General features: G+C 43.3%; 1 pseudogene; it reads left to right on the forward strand.

Moving 5' to 3' along the window:
• Positions 1–14,729: 14,729 nt before the first annotated feature.
• Positions 14,730–15,417, forward strand: LOC124982741 (glutathione S-transferase Mu 5-like; annotated as a pseudogene).
• The last annotated feature ends 291 nt before the right edge of the window (positions 15,418–15,708 follow it).

A 15,708-nucleotide genomic window follows, 5' to 3' on the forward strand; every position in this document is an offset into this window, starting at 1 on the left:
AAAAATAAAGGGCCTATTGTGCTGACCCCCAAATGCTTTCTTTTTCTTTCTTTTTTTTTTTTTTTTTGTCTGTGTCATTTCCTATATATTTTTATTTCATGGAAAGAAATTAAAAAATAAATGATCATGTCAAACATTTATTTTAAACTTGCACAGTATTTTTATATAAAAAAAAAAGTCAAAGAAATTTTTAAGGATATATGCATGTTAGTCTTTAAAAGCTGTAACTGAACCAGGCATGGTGACACACACCTGTAATTGATTCCTTATAAAAATCAAAGTCCAAGCACTTTGGGCCAGACTGCAATAAAACAAATGAAAATATACCAAGCCCAGTAAGCATAAAGCAGATCTCAAAATTATCACATCTCAAAGACATCTACTTCCTGACACACTTGAGCACTTTTTATCTGGATGTTTACAGGTCACATGGTGCCTTCCTGGCTCAGTTCAGTCTACTGCAGCTGTCCATGCTGTGAAGTCTGGCTACACACACCAGGGAATGACAGCAACAAGAGCCACTGCTTGCCTTCTCCCAAGTATGCAGGTGACTCTGCTCAGTCTTGAGACTGCTGAGCCCCTTCTCTCACAAACTCTAAGGCCTCTTCATTGCCCACAAATTCCAGATGACCAGGAACATGCATCCACTGAATGTCCATGCTGCCAGTAAGCTTCTCCAGCTACTCGAAGTCCTCCTATTGATCACCAGGTAGGGAACACCATGGTCCTGCAGCCTCTGTAAATGGCATAGAACATCCAGAGCCTGCAGCAGCCGAGCTGCAGCTCAGGTAGTCAGGAAGACTCCACCCACACTCCAGAGGTGAAGCCCCAACCACCCCTCTCTTGGCTCCCAGGGCAGAGCTCACTTCCCAGGGAGATGAACTTGCACGCCCTTGGGAATGGGGCCTGCTATGGGGGCGGGGCCTGTGCTCCCCAAATGCTTTTCTTTTCTAAGCAATTTACTTGCAGCCCTGCCTGGCCTAAGTGGATAGGGTATGTCATATTCCTCAGCAAACTACCTGTTATCTGTAGGAGAAATGCAGGCCTGAAATAAAGTTGCTATGAGGAACTCAAATTACCCTAATGGAAAGACTTTTGTGATCCTTTTCATATACCAGATCCTGAAAATCAGGGAGATAAGGATAATTCCCCCATCCATATAACCTGTAAGAACTTATGGTTAAGAATCCGACTGGAACTGGTCAGCATGGGCTATGGTGACTGAGTTGTCACAGCAGTAGAAATTTGAAAGTCTAATGTCATCCTTCTGTCAGTCAAAAGTCAAGAGGTGGACCTGGGTGGGACTCTGGAAATTTCTCTGGGATCCCCATAAGACTGGAGTGCAGGAGAGGCACACTGTCTCTCTGAGAGGATCCACTCTCTCCCTTGAGAGTGTCCCCTTTCTCTTTTCCTATCCTTTCAATAAACTCATTCCTGTTATTCTGAGCAACATATCTGAAATCTTTCTGACTTGATTATAAGAATTGGGGCTTGAAAGTGAGGTCTTTGTACTGCCTCCATTTTCTTGTATATTCTGATCATGGTTACTTTTTTTTTTTTTTTTTCTTTAATTCTGTCTGAATGTTCAAGGCTGGCCACTTTGTCTTCCAGCTCTGAGATTCTGTCTTTGGCATGGTCTACTCTATTAGACTTTCAACTGAACATTTTTTCAAAAATATGTTTTAGTTGTTAACGGACCTTTATTTTACTTATTTTATTTTTTTCCACGGTGCTGGGGATCAAACCCAGGGTCTTGTGCTTGCAAGGCAAGCACTCTACCAACTGAGCTATCTCCCCAGCCCTATTTTACCTATTTATATGTGGTGCTAAGAATCAAACTCAGTGTGTTGCACACACCAGGCAAGCATTCTGCCGCTGAGCTATGACCCCAGTCCTCTACTGAACATTTTATTTGATTTATTGTGTCTTTCATTTCTTAGGTTTCAGTTTGTTTCTTTTTCAATAGTTCTCTTTATTGAATTTCTCATTAATATCCTGTGCTGACTTCCTTAATTCATTCGGATTTTTTTGTATTCTCTTGGAATTCATTGATCATTTAAAAAAATGATTGTTTTGAATTCATTACCTGATATTTCATTCACTTCAATATTTTGGGGGTCATTTTTTGTTGAATTATGAATTAAGGAAGTATTGTGTTAGCCTGATTCATGTGTTAGGCTTTAGGCATCTGTTGGAAGAGATTTCTCTTCCACTCTTACGTGTGGGCCTTTTTAGGTAAGACTCCAGTTGCTCAAGTGTCCTAGAGTAATCTGGATTGAGACCCCCCTCATAGGTGTGGTGTCCACAGCCTCTGTGTTATTTCTCTTAGCCTTTGTGTTTACTTCTCTCTATAGCAATGGATATTCATAGGTGGGACTTGAGGGTCCACTCCTAGCTGTTTCTGCTTGGGGCCTGATTGTGTTTTTGTCACTTCCTTCTTTGTATTAAAGTATAGTTAAAGATTGAGTGTCTTTTCAGGCTTGGGATGTAGCTCAGTTGGTAGAGTGCCTGCCTTGCACTCATAAGGTCGGGGTTCAATCCCCAACACCACAAAAAAAAGATGGAGTGTCTCTTTTTAATTTGTGTGTGGAGTGAGGTGTGCTGTCTTTTGGTTGAGTTTAGTTCAGCAACAGAGTTTCTACCCTGTGAACTTGTAGTGTTCCTGTAGGTCCTCAATACCTCACAGAATAAGGGAAACAAACAATAACAACAAATAATGCAAAGAATATACAGCATTCAACTAAATCTCTGGTTCCTACTATGACATCTACAATGTTAATTGCTACAAAAAAATCAGAAATGGTAGGATTAGCAATTATCAACAGCAAAAACGATAAGTAACTATGAGGGTTGTAGCTCAGTGGCAGAGCACTTGCCGAGCATGTGTGAGGCACTGGGTTTGATTCTCAGCACTGCAAACAAATAAGTGAATAAAATAAAGGTTCATCAACAACTAAAAATACATAACCATGAACTATATTGGCATTAAAGCAAACAACAAGTGTCAACTATGTCATCCACAGCAGTAATTGCAACTGCAATAATGGTGGGGGCAGCAGTTATATAAATCAATTAGTATTACAAGATGGCAAGAATACAGTTAATTAAGAGAAAAGAAAATGTAATAGGAAGATAGATGAGTTGATAATTTCAAAAAGTGAACAGAGAGAATGCAGAGGAGATGTAGGATGTTATGTTATAAGGAAGGAGGAAAAAATACAAATAAAGTAAAGGGGGAGTGAAAGAGAGAAAAATAGAATTTACCTGTTAGCAGGAAACAAGAGAGAAAGAGAAACAGACAAATTAAAAACAATACAAACCAAAACCAATATATACTAATCAAAAACCCTAATCCTCAAAAGATGAGGCAAGGAAAAAGAACTACATTTTAAAAAATGAGAAAAAAGAAACAAATACGAATATGTATATATGTCCATGAAACAATCACCACAGCAAAAGCACAGACAAAAACAAATTAAAAAAAAAGAAAGAAAAAGATTCTTAGTGAAAAATTAAGGAATCATTTCCATTGAGGTGGTCAAAATAGTTGACCAGAGTAGATGGCCTCTGTTGATACCCAACTGACTTTCTTTGTTTCTTCTAGAGCTATATACTGAGAGCAAAAGCAACTGGTGTCATTAACCCATTTCTTTCTTTCTTTCTTTCTTTCTTTCTTTCATTTTTTTTAGTGTGTGTGTGTGTGTGTGTTGTTCACCAGCTGTCTGTTGGGGTGGTCTAAGACAGAAACTGGTTTACATAATTCTCAGCTTCTCTTCTCCCCAGTATGAGGTAGGATGGAATGGGAAGTACTGCTAGCTGCAGTTTTGTCTGCCCTGAGCAGGTTGATGCACTCCCAGGGTAGGGCAGTTGCAGAGTTTAATGAGTGAAGTTCCTGCAGGGGGGCTTGGATCTAATCAGGCCTCAGGGGCTTTACTGGGTGGTTTCTGCTCAGGAGAGATTAGATCAACACGACCCTAAGGCCTGGCAGTTGCCAATCTCTGCTGGTAGTCTGGATCTCAGGAGCCTCCCAAGTTTTCTACTAGTGGGGCAGGGAAGCCATTCCTTCACCCGCTCTGCTGCCCATGCACACAGCCTTTCCAGGATTCCCAGGCTTAGTCCCAGAGTGTATTTACACCCGCCTGTTCAAATTCCCTACCCACTTTAGCTGGTCACGTGAGCCACCCGACTCAAAGAGGAAAGTGTGTTGGGCTCCCCTTCACTTTTCCAACCTGAATCCCCCTGGGATTCTCTGTGCCTGTTTTGCTCTTGTCCTGCTAGGTACAACCTAGGTCAGGCAGCAGGCGCTTCCAGGACCGTGTAGCAGTCTGTTCATATCTCCTGGCTCCCTCAGCAGCAGCTGTAGCATGGCCACTTCAAAATGGCTGCTGCCTCAGCTCTCCATACCAGTTGGGAAACATGGGGCATTATTCATGCACCAGTGTACTGTGTAGCCTCTGGATCAGCTAAGGGCAGGCTGCTGTCTGATCTCAGCAGATTGCTTACCAAATCTGTCCATGGCATTTCTCTGCGTTCTCCCTTCCTCCGCACTGAACTAGAACCATGACCTCTGCTGCTGCTGCTGGCTACTACCAGCTGGGCTCCAGCAGAATCTTCCTTCTTTGTTTAACGTACCCGAATTTCTAAGTCTCTAAGATACTCTGACTATCCAACATTGGGGTCTAGTGAAATCCCTCTTTCACCCACCTCTCAGATAAGAAGTAGTCCTGCTGCTTGAATGACAAGCCATGGAGCAACTAGGAATGAAGCCTCCCTCTAGACCGCCATCTTGGATCCACCTCAAAATTTGTGTCTGTGTGTTATGTTGCCCAGGCTGACCTTAAACTCCTGGGCTCAAGTGAGCCTCCTGCCTCATCCTCCTGAGTAGCTGGGATTCCAGGACCATTCCTCCAAGCCTGGTGGATTTTACACTTTAAAATGGTAGAATAAAAATCACAATGAAAACATTTGTGACCATGAAAATGATATGAAATTCATTATCTATCAATAGTGTTATTGTAATTTAGCCACAGTCAATGTTTTTAAATTTTCTCTAGCTGTTTTCACTCTCCAACCATAGAGTTTGAATGGTTGGGACAGAGACTATGCATGGCTCACAATATCTGAAGTATTTGTATCTGTCTATTTTAGTCAGCTCTTTTGCTGCTATGACTAAATTACCTGCCCAGCACAACTGTAAAGGAGGAAGAGTTTATTTGAAGGCTCACAATTTCAGAGGTATTAGTCCTTGGAAGGCCAACTCCATTCTTTGGGGTTCATGGCAGGAGAGGGTAGAGGGAAGAAGCTCACACCATAGTGATCAGGAAGCAGAGAGAGAGAGAGAGAGACTCCACTCTGGAGATACAAAATATATACCCAAAGTCATCCCCAATTCCCACCTCCTCCAGGCAAAACCTGCCACTTTGGTTATCACTCAGTTAATCCCTATCAGGGGATTAAATCACCCATTGGATTAAGACTCTCACAACCCAATCATTTCTCCTCCGAACTTTCTTGCGTTGTCTCACACGTGAGCTTTGGGGGGACACCTCACATCCAAACCATAACACTGTCCCTTTACATAAAAGGTTGCTGACTCTTGTGTTATTGTGTTGGTGAGTGACTGGAAGGGGTGCCTTAGTTGCTATAACAGAAAACTAGAACCTGGGTAATTTATAAAGAAAAGAAGACTGTGAAGCTTATGGTTCTAGAGGCAGGAAAGTTCAATATCAGGCAGCTGCATCTGGCAAGGACCTCCTGTTGCATTGTAACATGGTGTATGGGGCCACGTGGCAGAGCACAGGTGAGAGTGGGGTGTGGGCATGTGTGGAAGAGAGAAAAATGGGGCTAAACTCCCAAGACAGTTACCCCATTTCTGTGACAAAAAACATTACTTGCTTCATGAGAGCAGATCCTTCATGAGTCCAAATGCCACTTTTTTGTTTGTTTTTGGAAACGGGATTGAACCCAGGTGCACTCTACCCCTGAGATATATCCCCAGCCCTTTTCATTTTTGATTTTGAGACAGGGTCTTACTAAGTTGCCCAGGCTGGCCTTGAACTTGTGATCCTGCCTCAGCATTCTGAGTAGCTGGGGTTACAGTTGTGTACCACCATACCTGGCTCCCAAATGCCTTTGAAGCCCCCATAGCCTCTCAATACTATTACACTGGGGTGTTGGTCAGCTGTTACTTTACAAAATATCTGAGATAGCCAATTTTGAAAAGAAAATTTTTTTAGTTGTAGATGGACATACTTTTATTTATTCATTTTTATGTGGTGCTGAACCCAGTGCCTCACATGTGCTAGGCAAGTGCTCTACCACTGTGCTACAACCCCAGGTGCTGAGATAGTCAATTTTTAAAGATAAAAAGTTTATTTGGGCTCATGTTTTCAGAAGTTTCACAGTCCATAACCAATTAGTCCTGTGGCAGTGGAGTACATCACATCAGGAGTGCAAGGTAGAGAAGGCCCATTCACCTTGTGCCCTGGATTCAAGAGCAGAGACCAGGTCCCACAATTCTCTTTGAGGGCACACCCCCAATGACCCAAAACCTCCCACTAGGCTCCACCTCTTAAAGGTTCTACCACCTCTCCATAGTGCCACACTGAGGACCAAACCTTTGACATGAAGGCAAATGGGGGATATTCCAGACCCAAACTACTGTAGGCACCAAGGCTCAACATGAATTTTGGTGGGGACAAACCACATACAAACCACAGTAGAGGGCTTCTCGAAGTGGGTGGTCATCCAAGGCCTATGATCCCTAAGATCTAGCGAAGTGGAGCCCTAGAACTTCAGGGGTGCTGCGGTGGGAAAGAACTCAACACATTCAAGTGACAGGAAGAGAGCCAGAGTCAGAAAAAGAAAAGACATCTGCACTCATTAACTTGAGGACAGTAATAATTTTAGGTAGGAATTGTTCACCCATCCTGGTCTCCAGTTGCTTTTCTCTCGGGTAGCTTTGGTCTTAATGGCCCTTGTTAGAGGCTTGCCTCAGTAGCCCTTGCTTGTCTCTTTTTACGTAGGAGTGGAAACTAAGAGCTGATGGGAGACTTAGAGTGTGTGGGCAGGTGCTAGAGGCAGAACTGCATTCTGTGGCCCTCAATCAGGCTCTTAATTTAGGATGTGGGTTTCTTTAGGATGTATTTTTCTGGCCTGGTCAGATTCCATGGAAAGTGTTTCTCCAACTGCTTGCTCTCTGGCTGACAGCATTCTGGGAATCAAGTGTAAGAGCTGGAAATATCTCCACTCAATAAAGAAACATTCACTAAACCCTTTGTTCTGCACTGGAACTCTTGTGTTCAGCTGTTCCTGGTATCCCCCAACCCAGAGATACTCCATGGTACCCTCTTCCAAGACAGGAAATTCTGAACTGGGTGCACTGGTGCACCCCTGTAATCCCAGCACCTCAGGAGGCTGAGGCAGGAAGATCGCAAGTTCAAAGCCAGCCTCAGCAACTTAATGAGACCCTGTCTCAAAATAAAATATAAAAAGTGTTGGGGATGTGGCTCAGTGATTAAGTGTTCCCTGGGTTCAATTCCTGGTCCCAAAGAGAGAGAGAGAGAGAGAGAGAGAGAGAGAGAGAGAGAGAGAGAGAGAGAAACTTCTGGTTTGCTGGAGAGGAGCAATTCCCCAGCTGCACTGTGGGGAGGGAAGGATTGGGGAGTCTTTGTCTTCTTGAACTTAATTTGAGCAAGAGTCCATGGTTTTGTTTTTGTTTTCATTTTGTGGTGCTAGGGATGGAACCCAAGGCCTGGTGCATGCTAGGCCAGTACTCCACCATTGAATTATACATCCCCAACCCACCCACCCTCCCTTCTTGAGCCCCAATGTTACCTGCATTTTCTTTTTTTGGGGGGGGTGATAATGGGGACTGAACTCAGGGGTGTCCCACCGCTGAGCTACATCTCCAGCGTCTTTTTAAATTAATTAATTATTTATTTATTTTGAGACAGGGCCTCACTAAGTTGCACAGGCTGGCCTCCAACTTGTGATCCTCCTGCCTTTTGAGTCACTGGAATTACCACCACATTCTTCTACCTCCATTTTCAGAGATACCTGGTGTTCCCAGTTTTTGACTTTTGGGGAGTAGAATGGTTTGAATAGTGTTCCTTTTTGACTTTCTCTGGGTTAGGATTCAGCTTTCTTAGGTCTTCTAACTCAACACATCCTTTTGCTTTCCAGCTTCTGAAGTTTTGTCACTATTATCTCCTTCCCTGTTAGTCCTTAGGATTTCACCTTTAAAAAAAATCTCTTAGCTTGATCCCTGTCCTTCAAGGTCTGGAGGAGGCTCTGTGGGATCTGACTGAGCTACCCGCCTTCCTTCTCTGATCCTGTTCCTTTCCTCTCTTACCCTCAGCTGGGGTTGCTTCCCCAAATGAGTCGTATGGGGCTGGCACATCCTAGCAGGCAGCCCTACCTGCTGCCTCAGGGATGCTCCACCACCTAGATCTCCAGCAGCCGCTCTGGTTCCCTGCCTCCCACCAACCCCGGTCTGCCAGGGGACCCATCAGCCTGGTCCCACCCCCATAGAGGACCCAAAGTCTTACTCTACATAACTCCAGGTGACATTTCTATATGTATAACAGTGTTGAAAACCCCTGTGTTTTACACAAAGAGCCACCCTTTCCAAAACCCCTCTGCCTTCCCCAAACCCTGACCATTGCTGGGGCAGGCGGAAACTGGCTCCTGAGTCCATTGCATGTTGGCTGTGGCGATGATTTCAACAAGCAGCTACTGGGACGGGGGCACACAACGTTTTTTTTTTTTTTTTTTAAATCATCATTAAAAAAAGATTTAAGAAACAATTATTTAGGATGTTTGTGGTTTGCCGACCTTGCTGTAGATGTCATGTTACAGTGATTTTCTGTGGTGGGGTCTTGTCATGGTTTACTCTTTAATTCACCAACTTCTGGCCCAGGCATGACAGTGGGCACCTTCCCCCAGCCTGGCTGATCCAGCCCCTGCATTCAGAGTTAAAAGGCGTGTATGTGTGTGTGTGTGTGTGTGTGTGTGTGTGTATGTGTTTTGGAGAGCCCTGTTCCTTGCATATTTTCATTTTACAGTTACTTCATTTTTCCCATGTTATATATTTTAGAAAAATGTTAATATATACAGAAAAAAATGGTTCTTAAAGCTTAAATGTGTGGTTTTTCCATTCTTTTGGATTCACATTGGTTTATAGCATTTAACATAACTAGTATATTATATATATATAACATATATATATACTGATTGAACTTTTTAGCAGATTTGTACTTTTTTAAAAATGAAAGTTGCTATAGTTCTGCTTGACCTAGTAGTGCAATCATTATTTTTTTAATATTGTTGCTGATTTCAGAGGGACATTCACTAATGAATGTATGGTGTATACCAAAACAAACAAACAGTCCCTTTATGGTCATCTCAGAAATGTTTCAAGAGGGCACAAAGTAGATGTGTGTGTTCACTTCACCATTTTTTTTGTTTGTTTTGTACTGGGGATCGAACCCAAAGGTGCTTAACTGCTGAGCCACACCCCCAGCCCTTTTTATTTTTTAATTTAGAGACAGGGTCTCACTAGGTTGCTTACAGCTTCACTAAGTTGCTGAGGCTGGCTTGGAACCTTGGGTCCTCCTGCCTCAGCCTCATGAGCTACTGGGATTACAGGCATGCACCACCACACCCAGCTGACTCCACCATCTTTGATTCACTTACTTAGACTACTGTGCCTGCTGCCGTAGAGCTGGGCTGTAGGAGGGCAGGAGTGGATGAGGGAGACTGTACAGGAGGCTGCTGCGCAGTTCCAAGAGAGAGGCGCCAGTGCTGACACGGTGCAGATGGAAGGCAGTGGTGCAGATGGAAGAAAGTGGATGAGCCTGAGATGTTTGGAAGATAGACTTACCATGACTTCCTGGGAACTTGGAGTAGAAGAAAGTGAGGAACTAAGACAAACTCCAGTGGGCTGGGGTTGTAGCTGGGTGGTTGAGTGTTTGCCTAGCATGTGGGAATAATCACTGGGTTCGATCCTCAGCACCACATAAAAATACATGAATAAAATAAAGGCATTGTGTCCATCTATAACTGAAAAAAAAATTAAAATAAAAAAACCAAACAACAACAAAAAGACTAACTCCAAGGTTCCTGGTTCAAGTCACCGGTGCCATATACCAAGAGGAAAAAGACTTGGAGTGGAACCAGTCTGTGGATAGAGATCAGGAGTAAAGATTGAGACACCCAGTGGAGATGCCAAGCAGTAGCTGGATATACAACTCTGTAACTAAGTGGAGTGATAAGGGCCAGATTTGGGATATTTGACATCCAGAGTGGTATTTAAATCATTGGGAGTAGATGAGTTTCCTTAGGAGGAGACTATGGACAGGGAAAAGAAAGTGTTGCCAAGATCGTGTTGAGGTATTTAAATATGTGTGGATAGAAGACAGGAGGAGGGAAACCAAGAGAGTGTGTTTTTATTCTCAGTAGTAAACAAAGGAGTTTATAGGAAGAGTGGTCAAATATATTAAGAACAGAATAGCGAAAGGGCCAGTTGTGGTAGAAACTCCCTCGTTTTCCTTTCTTCCTGAGTAATAGGATCCTTTATTTTTAGGTGGGCACATGAACACTCAGAATGAAAATCACATTTTCTAGCCTCCCTTGCAGCTAGATGTGGTCATGGAACTAAGTTCTGCCAATGGAGGAAAACAGAAACACAATTTCCAGAAGTGTCTTGAAAGGGAGGGGGCATATTCTTCTTTACTCCTTCTAACGAGTTGACTGGAAAGTGATGTAATGGCTGGATTTTGTGCAACCATTTTGGGCCATGACCTTAGGAATGGAAGCTACCCATGGTAGTAAATCAATACAATAAAAAAGATCTTGAGTCCTTGATAGCATGGAGTACCATAATAGCTCTGGACAGATTTTACATGAGAGAGAAATTAACTACTATTTTGCTTATGTTACTTTTACTTGTGTTTTCTGTAATCAGTAAAATTAATTTTAACCAATACATTATTGGATCTATTAACCAATTTGGAGGCAAAACATTTAAGGCATGAACAGCTGTAATAATAATAAAACTAAAAATAATAATAAAGCTACCCCTAATTTTTTTGTTTGTTACTGCATATTGAACCCAGTGGCACTTACCCCTGAGCCATATCCCCAGCCCTTTTCATTTTTTTCTTTTGAGACAGGATTTTACTAAGATGCTTTGGGCCTTGCTAATTTGCTGAGGCTGACTTTGAACTTGTGATCCTCCTACCTCAGCCTCTCAAGTCACTGAGAGTACAGGTGTGCACCACCACACCTGGCTACCCCTAACTCTGGACAGCACTTTTCAGTTTATAAAGCGCTTTCAAATCCACTATCTTGCGTGACATAGGCAGCATGTCTTCAGACATTCTTCTCACATACGTGAAGGAACTGAGGCACAAAGAAATCACTACCTTTTGTGACCTGATTACCAGGTTGCAGATCTTCTTCAACCTGAACCTTCTGGCTCCTCATGCAGTGCTCATGAGTGTGGGTGAAGGGCAGGTTATGGGTGTGCCAAGTCTTCTGATGCTGGGTGGGGTAGTGAGGAGCTGGCCCCAAAGATCCTGGAGAGTACTGGAAGTAAGAAGGAAACCTTCTGGAGGCTGCAGTGTAGCTCCGTGGCAGAGCGCTTGCCTAGCAGGCATGAGCCCTGGGTTCCACTCTCCTGCACTGCAGGAAAGAAGGCAGAAAACATTTTTTGGTGAGACGATTCATGGTCTCTCATCTTTTGGGTAAAATATTTTTTTTTCCTGCAGGGGTGTTGTGGGGCACAGGAGATCTTGGAGAATAAAGGGAAGTAAACATTAGACAACTACCCCCATGGGGAGGGAAGTGGGTCTGCCAGCTGGCCAGTCAGCCGTCCCATTTTAGAAGTAATCGGGAGTCATCAGATGTTCAGCGAGAGTCTGCTGAGTGTCTTGTGACCGTAGAAATGCTTTCTTGGTATCAAAGGGATCTGCTTCTCTTTGCAGTCCCCCTCCTCAGAGGCCAGGCTGGGAACTGTGGAGTTTGGCATGATCCCCTCGTCCTGCTTTTCCTCTTCACTAACTACTTTGCTGACTTCTTTCCAACTCCTTTCTCGAAATCCCCACTAGTCCTGATGCAGACACTCTGTGGCTGGTGGATGCCAAATATCATTTTGAGATGACTGGGGATCATCACCTGCAGATTTCTCACCTGGAGCTGCTTATGAAGGGTCTGCACTGTCCTGACAGCAAGCAAAGTTGAGGTCACTTTAAAGAAACTTGCTCAAGGTGACACAGCCAGGAGGACATGACGCTGGGCTTTGCAGACAGTCTTGTGGCTTCTGAGACTCCACCCCCACCCCAGTTTCAGCTCTGGAAAAGTAAGAGCTCCCAGAAAATATCATTCTTTCCAGCCCACCCATGGCCCCCTTTAATCTTGCCCCGCCCGCCCTAGCACCGACCCTGGAGGCACATTAAAGCAAGCCTCGGATGCCTGCTCCAGGGAGGCCTCGCCCCTCCCCAGTTATAATCTGCCCACTTGCTTGTTCTCTTCATCTCCCTGGATCCTGGATTCCTGGCTGTGCTCCCTGGCTTTGATATTTGCTTCTTCTCTCTCTGGTTTGGCAACTCATCACATTCCCCTTGTGGCTTTATGGGCCTCCAGATTTTGTTCGTTAGCCTCTGCAGTGTCCCCTCCTCTGATTTTATGTCCTCCCATGGTCTTGGATAAGGGATACTCTCTCTGGTCTGGGTCTCTGTGGAATCCCCCCATAAGGCCAGACATGAAAGTGGCATTGAGATGGGATTATGTCAAGGGGCACAGGAAGCCCCAAATCCTGCCCAAGGCCACAAGTACCACTCCTGTGAGGGAGACACATGCACAAAGGAAGGTAAGCAAGGTACTCATCCCGCCTTTCCCAGCTAGGACTTGGACACCACTGCGGAGTTCCAGTTGGGTGTTGGCGTGAATGCTTAGCGCCCAAAGGAGCTGCTTTCATCCTATAAACCCTTCCTGAGCCCCTAGGAAGTATCTGGCACTGTTGTAGCTGCTGAGGATGCAGCAGTGAAGACATTCAGAGTCCAGGCCCTCAAACTGTAAGTGGGGTGGGGGAGGGGCAGCCCATGCCCGATGGTCACATGTGAAGAGCACCACTTCTGGCCTCCGGAGTCTGTTCCAGACAGCAGCGGGCACCATCCTGGAGCTCACAGGAAAGGCAGACTTGCACCCTGCCCACCCTAGCCTTGTGAAATCCCAGCGCGTGGGTGACATCTATGCACACTGAAGTTTGGTAAGCAGCAGGACTGGACTTTTTGGTCAAGTGAAGAGTAAAGCTCCACCCCCAGGCTGAACTTCTCAATCCCTGGTTATTCCCCCTTCTTGGAGATGAGTAGGGGGTTTGGGATAGGATACACAGTGCTTCCTTCCCTGGGAAAGGTATGTATTTGAGCAGCATTAATAAAAACTGGTTACTTTTTTCTTTACAAACAAAATACTAATAAAGATGTCTACAAGAAATTACTTTCCAAAGATACTCTTTATTTTCATATGATTTGTAATATTTCCAACTGTCAAAGTTTCAACAAATAAATATTATTCTACACTTTTTGGGGGGTGGGGATGGAACCCAGGACCTCACACATGCTAGGCAAGCAACATACCACTAAGCCTTACCCTCCACCCCAAGTCTATACTTTTTTTTGGTGGTGCTGGGGATTGAACCCAGGGTCTTTTGCATACAAGACAAGCACTCTACCAATTGAACTATATCCCCAGCCCAAGTCTATACTTTTATATTGGTTTATAAACTACTAAGTTAGCTAGGCGTGGTGGTGGGCTCCTGTATCCCAGCAGCTCAGGAGACTGAGGCAGGAGGATCTCGAGTTTAAAACCAGCCTCAGAAACGTTTTGAGGTCCTAAGCAACTAAGTGAGGCCCTAAGCAACTTAGCAAGACCCTGCCTCAAAATAAAATATAAAAAAGGGTTGGAGATGTGGTTTAATGGTTAAATATACCTGGGTTTAATCCCTGGTACCAAAAAACAACAACAACAAAAAATTAAATAAATAAATAAAATACTAAGTCACTGTCAATTGAATTTTTAATGTCTGTGGGGAATTTTTATGCATGGAAAAGTAATTGAAGTTATTTGTGTATTTTAATTATTTTTTTCAATTTATTGAAGTTGCAAATTTAAGACTAGTTTTGTTAACTTAAGTTCAATGTACAAGTCTTGTTTCTTTGTTCTTCAATCTAGTGTTTTTATGTTAAATCTTCACTGTTCTTTGATTAATGTTCAATTAGCTCATGAATACTCTAAACATTTAATATTACAAGCTTGATTAATTATCTTAGACTGTTTAAACCATAATTAAGCACCTCAGACATCTCACATCTGACATCTAAGGCAGACTTAAACATCTAACAAAATCTTTGACACTAAGCATTTAATACTAAGAATTTAAACATTATTCACAAAACATGATCTCAGCTTATAAATCTCAGATTTGTTTACATATATAACCACCAAACTTAATCTACCTAAATCATAAATTAATAACACAAGTCTAGTTCACATGCTTTTATATTTTTCTAGTATTTTAAAAAGCAGATTAAAAAGCAGATTTTTGCAGTGAATGGTGAATGGTGAATCTTACACGAATTTTAACTGAACTTTTTTTAAAAAAAGCATTGAGCCTCACCACTTGCCGTTTTACCGCCTGTCTTCGAAAGCCTGCAAGTTGCCTCATCATGTGGTGGTCCACGTCGTCTGTGGTTCTGGGTTATTGGGATATTCGTGGACCGGCGCGCGCACGCAATCCGCCTGCTCCCTGAGCTTACTGATACATCCTATGAGGAGAAATGGTACCTTTGCCAGGAAGCTTCTGACTATGATCGAAGCTAATGACTGGATGTGAAGCTCAAGCTGGACCTGGACTTTCCTAATCGTCCCTGCCTCATGAGTGGGAAGAACAAGATCACCCACAGAGTAATGCCATTTTGCTCTACATCGCTCGCAAGCACAACATGTGTGGTGAAACCGAAGAAGAAAAGATTCCAGTAGACCTCATGGAGAACCAAATAATGGATTTCCACATGCAACTGATTCGCTTCTGCTACAACTATGACCATGAAAAAAAGAAGCCTCAGTACTTGGAACAGCTACCTAGACAACTGAAACAATTCTCCTTGTTCCTGGGGAAATATTCATGGTAAACAGGGAAAAAGCTTACCTTTGTGGATTTTCTCACCTATGATGTCTTAGACCCAGAACTGTATGTTTGAGCCTAAGTGCCTGGATAAATTCCCAAATCTGAAGGCTTTTATGTGCTGCTTTGAGGCCTTGGAAAAAATAGCTGCCTACTTGCAGTCTGACCGCTTTTTCAAGATGCCCATCAATAACAAGATGACCAAATGGGGAAATAAGTGTATATGCTGAGCGAGAGAAACTGCTTGTTTTGTTCCATCCTATACCCAGTGGCTTGTACTCTTCTCTGCTCTTTCCAATAAATAGCACTTAGGTTAAAACAAAAACAAAAACAAGAACAAAACAAAAGCAGATACTCTACAAATCACCTCCTTCAGTACAGTGGTTACTACTACAGACCTTAAACCTGTCTATACCTTTTCATCATTCATCATCTTTATATTTTATTTAAAGAATCAGCCTCAAAGTGGGCGAAAATAACTAAATTGAACATTTAGAGACATGGGGTATAGCTCAGTGGTA

The sequence above is a fragment of the Sciurus carolinensis genome, chromosome 4, assembly GCF_902686445.1.
Source record: "Sciurus carolinensis chromosome 4, mSciCar1.2, whole genome shotgun sequence".
NCBI lineage: Eukaryota > Metazoa > Chordata > Mammalia > Rodentia > Sciuridae > Sciurus > Sciurus carolinensis.